This window comes from Hyla sarda, chromosome 9, assembly GCF_029499605.1.
Source record: "Hyla sarda isolate aHylSar1 chromosome 9, aHylSar1.hap1, whole genome shotgun sequence".
NCBI lineage: Eukaryota > Metazoa > Chordata > Amphibia > Anura > Hylidae > Hyla > Hyla sarda.
The window spans coordinates 159,118,078-159,130,725 of NC_079197.1; the positions used below are offsets into that span (position 1 = coordinate 159,118,078).

Here is a 12,648-nt window from a genome sequence, read left to right on the forward strand (position 1 = left end):
GCCCAAGGAGGTGACCAGTGACACAGAGACCTCGCAGGATTGTGGACGTGGAGAATTTAGTGCAGACCATGCTGGATAGACAACAGACTTGACTTGACTGACAGGGCTATGACTTTAGCTAACTGTGCACTTGACTTGTGGCTGCAGGACTCCACTTGAGGCCTCCACTGCTCTGGGCACACACTCTGAGACATCTTGACTGCACTGGACCTCAGGAACAAGAGAGTGAGGTTAGCTCCACCCAGGGTTTATATGGGGGAGACTAGCAGGGAGCCCATAGGTCACCTTTGGGGTCAGCTGGTCACTCGTACCTCCTGGGTAACAATCACATGGTACATTTATTAAAGGTACAATACACAATAAAATATACAACTTATATACATGGGGGATACAACTGCAGGGGGCCCTGGGGATACGGAGGGACACTGCCTGAAGGGCAGGAAGGTACAGGTTTTATTCTGTATCAGTATGGTATTATTACCCAGTCACTATATGGTAGTAATGGTAGTGGTCAAGGTGTAGTGCAATTACTTGTCCCTTGTATAGTGGTGATATTATACTGGTCCGTGTATAGTGGTTTTATTCTGTATCAGTATAGTAGTATTATCCCATCACTATATGGTGGTAATGTGTAGTCTTGGTGTGGAGCAATTATTTGCTCCTGTATAGTGATGAAATTGGTGATACTGGCCTGTGTATAGTGGTTTTATTCAGTATCAGTGTGGTAGTATTATCCCGTCACTATGTGGTGGTAATGGTAGTGGTTATAGTGTGGAGCAATTATTTGCCCCTTGTATAGTGGTGATATTGGTCTCTGTATAGTGGTTTTTATATAATAGTATGATAGTATAAGTCCTTGGAGTAGTAATGCGTGCTCCCCGGTTTAGCGTTGATGCATACACTGTATACACCGCCATTCTCATTTCTCAGGCCTCACAAAGTCTAGAGCGGCCTCTGATCCTGGCTGTTTAATCATCTAGATGACACAGTCAATAGCAATAGCATTTATGGGGTGGTTAGATCCTCCATGGCGGTCCTCTCCAGCCTCTTATAAACCCACTAGAAAAGAGATTGTTGGGTTGTCATGATATGTATGTATGTTAGATATATATGTGTATATGTTTGAGATATAGGATATATGTATGTGTATATGTCAGATATAGGATACAGTCATGGCCGTAAATGTTGGCACCCCCGAAATTGAAAGAAAATAAAGTATTTTTCACAGAAAAGGATTGCACTCCCAAAAGGGAGGAAAAATAGCAAATTGGACATAATGTCACCAAACTCCAAAAATGGGCTGGACAAAATTATTAGCACCCTTTCAAAATTGTGGAAAAATAAGATTGTTTCAAGCATGTGATGCTCCCTTAAACTCACCTGGGACAGATTAAAAAGGAGAGAAGTTCACTTAGTCTTTGCATTGTGTGTCTGTGTGTGCCACACTAAGCATGGACAACAAAAAGAGGAGAACAGAACTGTCTGAGGACTTAAGAACCAAAATTGTAGAAAAATATCTCAAGGTTCCAAGTCCATCTCCTGAGATGTAGATTTGCCTTTGTCCACAGTGCGCAACATTATCAAGAAGTTTGCAACCCATGGCACTGTAGCTAATCTCCCTGGGAGTGGATGGAAGAGAAAAAATTATGAAAGGTGTCAACACAGGATAGTCCGGATGGTGGATAAGCAGCCCCAAACAAGTTCCAAAGATATTCAAGCTGTCCTGCAGGCTCAGGGAGCATCAGTGTCAGCGTGAACTATCCGTCGACATTTAAATTAAATTAAATGCTATGGAGGAGACCCAGGAGGATCCCACTGCTGACACAGAGACATAAAAAAGCAAGACTACATTTTGCCAAAATCAACTTGAGTAACCAAAATCCTTCTGGGAAAATGTCTTGTGGACAGATGAGACCAAGATAGAGCTTTTTGGTAAAGTACATAATTCTACTGTTTACTGAAAACAGAATGAGGCCTACAAAGAGAAGAACACAGTACCTACAGTGAAATATGGTGGAGCTTCAATGATGTTTTGGGGTTGTTTTGCTGCCTCTGGCACTGGGTGCCTTGAATGTGTACAAGGCATCATGAAATCTGAGGATTACCAACGGATTTTGGGCCGCACTGCACAGCCCAGTGTAAGAAAGCTGGGTTTGTGTCCGAGATCTTGGGTCTTCCAACAGGACAATGACCCCAAACATACGTCAAAAAGCCCCCAGAAATGGATGACAACAAAGCGCTGGAGAGTTCTGAAGTGGCAGCAATGAGTCCAGATCTAAATCCCATTGAACACCTGTGGAGAGATCTTAAAATTGCTGTTGGGAAAAGGCGCCTTCCAATAAGAGAGACCTGGAGCAGTTTGCAAGGGAAGAGTGGTCCAACATTCCGGCTGAGAGGTGTAAGAAGCTTATTGATGGTTATAGGAAGCCACTGATTTCAGTTATTTTTTCCAAAGGGTGTGCAACCAAATATTAAGTTAAGGGTGCCAATAATTTTGTCTAGCCTATTTTTGGAGTTTGGTGACATTGGGGGGGTATTTATCAATTTTGCCTGTTGACAGTTTCTTTTTACCCTTTTTTTTCACTTTGGTTTTCGTGGACATGCACCAAATTTATCATTTGGTGCAAGTTGTTAGTAATTTTGGCTCAAATGTTGAAATCAGCCGTTCACAGCGCCTTTTACACAGAACTTACCACCACAGAGGACGCGTATTTTACCCCTTGTGCAGCCATTTCGGAGTCCCTCCTGCAGTATATCAGCAAGCGACGTGAGTTATTTTCTTTTGTGGGGTTTATAGCCACCATGTGAAATGGATTTTATTTTTAACTTGAGTATAAATTTTTTATTTTTTTGGTTACTTTAGTGCTTAACTTCCTGAACCTGTGCGGCCATGTCCAATGCTGGCTCAACGGAGGGTGAAGGTTCCTCAGAGACAACTATGTCACAGGATAGTACTGAGCAGCCCTGGAGGCGTCGCTGCTTTCACAAAAAAAAATGTTTAATGTATTTTGACGCCTATACATTTTCTGATATTGCTATGTGTGTTTTCCATGTGCAAAATTTCTTGCCGGTGAATTGTGCCAAAAAAAAAACCCCTAAAGGTGCAGAATTGCGCCAAAGATCGATTGGCGCAAATGACGAATTACTGAATAAAGTTAAAATCACACACAGGACCGTGTGATTTTGAGAAAGTTGTAAAAAATGACAGTGGAGAAAATTTGCCAAACTTTGGCGCAAAAAGACACTGCGCCAAAGCATTGTGCCAAAGTTACGTGAAAAAAAACCCACATAAATCCTTTGATAAATACCCCCCATTATGTCCAATTTGCTTTTTTTCCTCCCTTTTTTTGGTTTAGTTCCAATACACACAAAGGGAATAAACATGTGTATAGCAAAACATGTGTTACTGCAATCCTTTTCTGTGAGAAATACTTCATTTTCTAGAAAGATGTCAGGGGTGCCAACATTTATGGCCATGACTGTATGTGTGTCAGATATAGGATATATATACATATATATATATATATGTGTGTGTGTGTGTGTGTGTGTGTGTGTGTGTGTGTGTGTATGTGTCAGATATAGGATCTATATATATATATGTTTATGTCAAATATAGGATATATATGTGTGTATATGTTGTCAGATATAGGATATATGTTACCGTCTATACATCAGATATAGGATATATATACAGTATATATGTGAATATGTTGTCAGATATATGATATATGGGGGGGATTTATCAAAACCTGTCCAGAGGGAAAAGTTGCCCAGTTGCCCATAGCAACCAATCAGATCACTTCTTTCATTTTTAACAAGGCCTCTGAAAAATGAAAGAAGCGATCTGATTGGGCAACTTTTCCTCTGCACAGGTTTTGATAAATCTCCCCCTATGTTCCCGTCTATACATCAGATATAGGATATGTCAGATATAGGATATATATATATATATATATATATATATATATATATATATATATGTGTATATGTTGTCAGATATGGGATATATGTTCCCGTCTATACATCAGATATAGGATATATATATGTGTATATGTTATCAGATATAGGATATATGTTCCCGTCTATACATCAGATATAGGATATATGTTCCCATCTATACATTAGATATAGGATACATATATATATATATATATATATATATACATATGTATATATGTCAGATATAGGATATATTCATGTGTCTATACATCAGATATATGTGTATACATCAGATATAGGATATGTTTATATGTCAGATATATGATATATATATATATATATATATATGTGTGTATATGTTGTCAGATATAGGATATATGTTCCCGTCTATACGTCAGATATATATACAGTATGTGTGTATATGTCAGATATAGGATATATATATATATATGTGTGTATATGTTGTCAGATATAGGATATATGTTCCCGTCTATACATCAGATATATATACAGTATGTGTGTGTATATGTCAGATATAGGATATATATGTGTATATGTTGTCAGATATAGGATATATATATATATATATATATATATATGTGTGTATATGTTATCAGATATAGGATATATATCCCGTCTATACATCAGATATAGGATATATATCTCGTCTATACATCAGATATATATACAGTATGTGTGTATTTGTCAGATATAGGATATATATACAGTATGTGTGTATTTGTCAGATATAGGATATATACAGTATATATGTGTATATGTTGTCAGATATAGGATATGTGTTCCCGTCTATACATCAGATATATATACAGTATGTGTGTACATGTCAGATATAGGATATATACAGTATATATGTGTGTCTATGTTGTCAGATATAGGATATGTGTTCCCGTCTATACATCAGATATATATACAGTATGTGTGTACATGTCAGATATAGGATATATACAGTATATATATGTGTATACATCAGATATAGGATATATATATATATATATATATATATATGTGTATATGTCAGATATAGGATATATGTTCCCGTCTATACATCAGATATATATACAGTATGTGTGTATATGTTGTCAGATATAGGATATATATATATATATATATATATATATATATATATATATATATGTGTGTATATGTTGTCAGATATAGGATATATGTTCCCGTCTATACATCAGATATATATACAGTATGTGTGTACATGTCAGATATAGGATATATATATATATATATATATATATATATATATGTGTATATGTTGTCATATATAGGATATATACAGTATATATGTGTATATGTTGTCAGATATAGGATATGTGTTCCCGTCTATACATCAGATATATATACAGTATGTGTGTACATGTCAGATATAGGATATATGTTCCCGTCTATACATCAGATATATATACAGTATGTGTATACAGGTGTCAGCCCCATCCATTGCGGTAATGACACAGTAAATCATACACCGCACATCTCCGCTTCATGACATTTCTCTCCCTGCAGTCACTCTCAGGCCACGCCCTCTTGCATTGTTCTTCTCCTGTCATTCAAAACGCCTTCAGCCAATCGAACTGAATCCTCGTCGTAAGGGGCGTGTCTCAGGGGAGGGGCTCCCTACTCGGCTGCCAATCACTCCAGTCGGTGGGCCAATCGGGAAAGGCGGGCGGATCCTGTTGCAGCACTGCGTGCGGGGTGACGTCAGCGGCCACGCAGAACGTAACGTGCGACGTGCTGGCGGCGGCGGTGGTTTGCCTGTGTGGCTCCCCGGGGGAGTGCGGAGGCCCGAGCGGCCGGTGAGTAAGGGGATTGTTGGGGTCCGGAGGAAGGTGGGGGTCGGGTGGAGGGACTGAGGCTGCGGTGGGGGGGGAAGCGCTCGGTTACAAGAGGAGGAGGAAGAGTCGTTCCCCCTTATCCCTCACTCATCTCCATAGCAACGGACTGGGGGCTGTTCATTGGGTGGGGGGGCATTGGTGAGGGGTATGAATGGGGAATGCGGGAACATGACTGTGTGTGTCAGTGTCTGCTCACAGGGCTACCCCTCCCATTAATGGCAGGCGCTGCAGGACTTCATGTGCTGACACCTCACAATTCTATATATATTCAGTGTTTCCCAACCAGGGTGCCTCCAGATGTTGCAAAACTACAACTCCCAGCATGCCTGGACAGCCGAAGGCTGTCCAGGCATGCTGGGAGTTGTAGTTTTGCAACATCTAGAGGCACCCTCAGGGCTGTGGAAATTTAACAAAAATACTTGTCCACAGGACTAAAATGGAGCAAAATCTACTTGTCCCTCATGACGATCCTCTTGTCCGGGGCAATTTTCGCTTTTACGCGCTAATTTTTTCCTCTTTGCCCTATAATAGCCAGAACTACCTACTATAATGATACCTTTTTAATTTTTCAATAATCTCCGAACCATAAAAATACTAAAACATATATATATATATATATACACACACGGTGAAATTGAAATAGTAAAATATATTTAGCAGATTTGGTGTTTTTTCTTTTCTGCGCCATTTACCTTGTTGTTGAGATAACATGTTGTTTTTATACTTTACAGCAATACCAGATTTGTACAGTTTCCGTCACATTTTGCAAATAAAAAAAAAAAATTCAGAACTTTTTTTGAATTTTTTTAATTGCCATTTTTTTGACCCCAGTAGGTTTAATTTTTTTATTTATTTATTTTTTTCGCATACCAGGCTGTATGAGGGCTAATTTTTTGCACCATAATCTGTGTTTTCTATCGGTACCATTTTTGGTATTGATCTGACTTTTTTTAAATAAGCTTTTATTTTATTTTTTTTTAGTTCTGGGATATTGTAAAAATTGCAATTCTCTGGTTTGGTATTTTTATTTTTTTTTTTTACATTTACGTCATTTACTGTATGGGATACATAATGTTATGTTTTAATAGTTCGTACAATTACGCACGCAGCTATACTAAATGTTTATCTTTATGTTTACATGTTTATATATAGGAAAAGTGGGTGATTTGAACTTTTAACATGGAAGGGGTTAATGTGTGTCTTAAACTTTTATTAAAACTTTTTTTATTTTTTTTTTTTTTTTTACACTATTAGACTTTTAGGAGGAATCATTAGATTCCTCATACAGATCAATAGTGTTCTATTGAACTCCATTGTTCTGTGTGCTCTGCGATCCATTGATAGTTTAGTCCAGCCAAGATCTATCAATGACAGATCCACGGGACAGCAGGGAACTGAGGTAAGCCCTCCGGCTACCTCTATCTCCCACTAGTCCACCAGGGACCATTCACATGTCCCTTTAAACGCCGCTGTCAGCTTTGACAGCGGCAATCGAAAGGGTTAATAGCCAGCCGTGGCAATTGCCGCATGCTGGCTATTAGCGGCGGCCCCCGGCTACTGTGAACAGCCGGGGGCTGCAGAGAACGGAGCAGGCAGGAGTCGGGAGCCCGGTCCATACAGACTGCTGAGGGCCTCCGGGCATGTCAGGTCCGGCCCTGCTTGCCTGGAAAAATTCACCTGCCCGGCGCCTGGCACTGCATGTCCTGGGTGTTGGGCGATAGGAATTCCATATCTCTGTATGTGTGTGTGTATGTATGTGTGTGTGTGTGTGTGTATATATATATATATATATATATATATATATCACACACACACACACCCCACCACAGGGGTGTGAAAACTAAAAAAAAAAAAAACTACTTGTCCAAAGGGACTAAAGCGGAACACAATCTACCTGTCCCACAAGAAAATCCACTTGTCCTGGTAGATAAAAAAAATATAAAAATTTCAACCAAAATAGTACAATCCACCCCACTAGACCACCAGGGATGGATATGAGATCCCTTTAGACACTGCTGTCAACTTAGACAGCGGTGATCTAATGGTTTAATAGCGGCCACGGCGATCGCAGCAAGCCAGGTTATTCGTGGTGGGAGAGCTCCTTTTACGCCCGAGGCAAGCCCAGAAAATTGTGACCCCCCCCCCATCTGACCCCCTATAACTCCAATTTTTCCATATACAGGGATGCATGAGGACAATCTTATGTGCCGTGATCTGTAGTTTTTATCGGAACCATTTATGTTCAGATGTAACTTTTTGATCACCTTATAAAATTCTGGACACATTTTTTAAATTGACACCGTTCACCGTACGGTTTAATTATCATATTTTAATAGTCTGGACATTTCCACATGCAGCGATACCACATGTTTATTTTTGTACTTTATTTTCATTTAAAGAAAATTGGAAACTTTTATTAGGAAAGGGGCTTATTCACATGTATACGCACTTTTTTTTAGTCTTCATAGGGACTTATTGATTGGAAAACACTGAACAACGCTGTGTTACTGGGGGGGGGGTCTGCTTCTCCAGTTTATGTGCTGCATTTTATTTACTCTATGTGTCAGAAAATGCTGGAAGTTGCATTTAGTTACTAGATAACTACAACTCCCAGCATGCCCTGATGCAGCCTATGGTTGTGTGGGTGTTGCAGCATGTTGCACTGTATAGTAGTACAGTTAAGGTTATTGTGTAACATGCTGGGAGTTGTAGTTTTGGTTTGTGTCAGCTGCAGAGCCATAGGCTGTGTCAAGGAATACAGGGAATTGCAGTTAGTAACTACAACACCCAGCATGCCCTGATGCAGACTATGGCTCTGCAGCTGACCTGAACCAAAACTTCAACTCCCAGCATGTTACAGTTTAGGTTACGGTGCAACATGCTGGAAGTTGTAGTTTTGGTTTGGGCGTGTTTGCGTGCATCCGTGGGGCTCTTGGTCGGTGGGTGAGTATGAAGGGGGGGATTCTGGGGGTGAAATTTAGTGCGGGTGGCCAGAAGCCACTAAAAATAAATTAGATAGCACAGGGAGACTCAGGCCCTTGGACACTGCCCTAGTGCCCGGCGTATCAGTCCGCCCCTGTACGAAACATACGTGCATACGCATATCATACATCTGCCACTGCCCCCTTATCATACATTACATACACACATCATACATACAGACACATACATACACACCCGCTGCTGACCCCCACATCATACATTACATACACACATCATACACATACACACATCATACATATACACACATCACACATACTCACACCATACATATACACACATCATACATACACCTGCCGCTGCCCCCATTATACATTACATACATACACTCACACCATACATACAGACACATACATAGAGCGCTGCGGAATCTGTAGGCGCTATATAAATAAATACACACCCGCCGCTGCCCCCCCCCCACATCATACATTACATACGCACATCATACATACATATACACACATCACACATACTCACACCATACATATACACACATCATACATACACCTGCCGCTGCCCCTATTATACATTACATACATACACTCACACCATACATACATACAGACGCATACATAGAGAGCTGCGGAATCTGTAGGCGCTATATAAATAAATACACACCCGCCGCTGCCCCCCCCACATCATACATTACATACGCACATCATACACTTACATACATCATATATACACATACTCACACCATACATATACACACATCATACATACACCTGCCGCTGCCCCTATTATACATTACATACATACAGTCACACCATACATACATACAGACACATACATAGAGCGATGCGGAATCTGTAGGCGCTATATAAATAAATACACACCCGCCGCTGCCCCCCCCACATCATACATTACATACGCACATCATACACTTACATACATCATATATACACATACTCACACCATACATATACACACATCATACATACACCTGCCGCTGCCCCTATTATACATTACATACATACAGTCACACCATACATACATACAGACACATACATAGAGCGATGCGGAATCTGTAGGCGCTATATAAATAAATACACACCCGCCGCTGCCCCCCACATCATACATAACATACACACATCATATATACACATACTCACACCATACATATACACACATCATACATACACCTGCCCCCCCATCATACATTACATACATACACACATCACACATACACTCACACCATACATATGCATCCACCCTTCCCGCCGCCTGCATGCTCGTCCTCCTCACCTGAGCCGGCCACGAGTGGACATCAGAACTGTAGTCCCGGCGCAACAGTGTCAGTCGGTGCTCAGCGCCTCACACAGGCATTAAAGAAAAATAAGGGGGGAGGCGGTCTGTCCCTGCTAGCCTGTGCCAGGGCTAAATCTATGAAAAATTCACCTGCCCGGCGCCTGGAACTACACTACTACATTAAAAAAATCTTAAAGGAGTAGTCCGGCGCGCACTTTTCTCATTTTATCCCGTCCGGGCTGCAAAATAAAACAAACTTTCTCTTACCTGCCAACGAGCCCCCGGAGCTCCGGTATACTCAGGTACAGGTGTTCGGTCCCCGGGCTGTATTCTTCTTCCTGTTAGCCCGACACGTCACACGGAGCTTCAGCCTATCACCGGCCGCAGCGATGTCCCGCCTTGGCCAGTGATAGGCTGAAGCTCCGTGTGACATGTAAGAAGAATACAGCCCGGGGACCGAACACCTGTACCGGAGCTCCGGGGGCTCGTTGGCAGGTAAGAGAAAGTGGGTTTTCTTTTATTTTGCAGCCCGGATGGGATAAAATGAGAAAAGTGCGCGCCGGACTACTCCTTTAATCCTTCCAGTACTTATCAGCTGCTGTATGTTTCAGAGGAAGTTCTTTTTGAATTTCCTTTCTGCCTGACCACAGTGCTCTCTGTTGACACCTCTGTCCAGAGCAGGAGCAAATCCCTATAGAAAACCTATTCTGCTCTGGACAGTTCCTAAAATGGACAGAGGTGTCTGCAGAGAGCACTGTGGTCAGACAGAAAAATTCAAAAAGAAAAGAACTTCCTGTGGATCATAACAGCAGCTGATAAGTACTGGAAGAATTAAGATTTTTTAATAGAGGTAATTTACAAATCTGTTTAACTTTCTGGCACCAGTTTTACATATTTTATTTTTTCCAGTGGAGTACCCATTTAAAGCTACATTGTAATAAAGGTTGTTGCTGCACTGACCTGCCAGAGGGCCCGGCCGGGTCTGTTTCTAGGCAGCTGCTTAAACTCGTGATACTCATTTTGCTAAAACTGGTGGTAGACCCTTCTTTTCTGGAATGGCAAATTTAAAAATTCAAAAAGTTTGTGTGGCTCTGAAAGCTTGACGTGGCTTGGTCCACCTGTTGTGTTTTGGATTTAGTAGCTGATTTTTCTATAGTCATTGCAAAGAGTGAAATTCCATGTACATATGCAACAGAATGAGCATGCTGCGGCCTAAATCGGATTTTAAATCCATGTGTAATGTACTATAAATTGGTGCAGAATCCGCGTTATGTATCTGTCATCAGGCCTTAGGGTACGTTCACACGGGCGGGTTTATTTGCGGCTTTCCCGCTGCGTATTTGAAAGGGGGCGGGCTCTTTGCGGTTGTCCGCAGCAGATTTGCCGCTGTGGAAAATCCGCCACAAGCCCCATTGAAGTCATTAAGGTCTGCGGCAGAAATTACACAGCGGAAAATCTGCTGCGGACAGCAGAGAAGAGCTCGCTCCCTTTTCAAATACGCAGCGGGAAACCCGCAAATAAATCCGCCCGTGTGAACGTACCCTTAGTGTGTGTGTGTGTGTATAGGTTTAGGGTAGGTCCAGACCATGGTTTGCCTCTCTGTTGCACAAGATATGTCAGCATCCTGTCATAGAGATGGCGGCGTATCTATGAATGGGGCGGCACAGTAAAGGGGAGTAAATGTGTTTATGATCAGACCCTAAAGTGCAGCAAACCACATGTTTGGGTCTGAGACACAACTTAGCTCAGAAAATTACCAGAACAATGGGGGAGATTTATCAAAACCTGTGCAGAGGAAAAGTTGCCCATAGCAACCAATCAGATTGCTTCTTTTATCTTTTTCGAGGCCTTTTCAAAATGAAAGAAGCGATCTGATTGGTTGCTATGGGTAACTGGTCAACTTTTCCTTTGGACAGGTTTTGATATCCCCCATATAGTCACTACCTATTAGGGCGCGTTCACACTGAGGAATAGGAGAGGAATCCGCGAGTAAATATTCCACTGCAGAATTGCCTATTTTTTATTTATTGGCGTGAAATTTGCGCAGATTTTCCATGCAGAATTTTGTTTTTGTTTTTTTGCTGGGCTACAACCACCAATTGGAATTTCCCTTTTTATTTATTTATTTTTCGTGCGGAATTTCCACATGGAAACATTTTTACCATTGACTTTAATGGACTCCTGCTCACGTATTCCGCAAGAAGAATGAACATGTTCGTTCTTCTAGCGGAACGGAATTCCGCAGGCGCAATTTATGCAGTGTGAACATTGCAGAGTAGAATACATTGAAGTCAATGGCAAAGCGGATGTTAATTATTTCTAAGCAGAGAATTCAAGAGGAATTACTCGAGTAAATTCCTCCTGAATTACTCAGTGTGAACGCACCATTAAGGGTCTATTCACACCAGTGTTTCCCAACCAGGATGCCTCCAGATGTTGCAAAGCTACAACTCCCAGCATGCCTGGACAGCCAACGGCTGTCCAGGCATGCTGGGAGTTGTAGTTTTGCAACATCTGGAGGCACCCTGGTTGGGAAACACTGATTCACATGTACAGTATTCTGCACAGGATTTTCTGCTGCATATTTCAATGTAAACTA

The 12,648-nt window shown here is 41.2% G+C and overlaps 1 protein-coding gene across 2 annotated transcripts in view; it reads left to right on the plus strand.

The window, feature by feature from the left end:
- Positions 1–5,612: 5,612 nt before the first annotated feature.
- Positions 5,613–12,648, plus strand: part of SAMD4B (sterile alpha motif domain containing 4B) — a 43,428-nt gene continuing 36,392 nt past the window's right edge. For both annotated transcript variants that reach the window (XM_056539169.1, XM_056539170.1), the window contains exon 1: positions 5,613–5,762. The gene's annotated coding sequence lies outside the window, so the exon portion shown is untranslated. The remainder of the gene's footprint in view (positions 5,763–12,648) is intronic.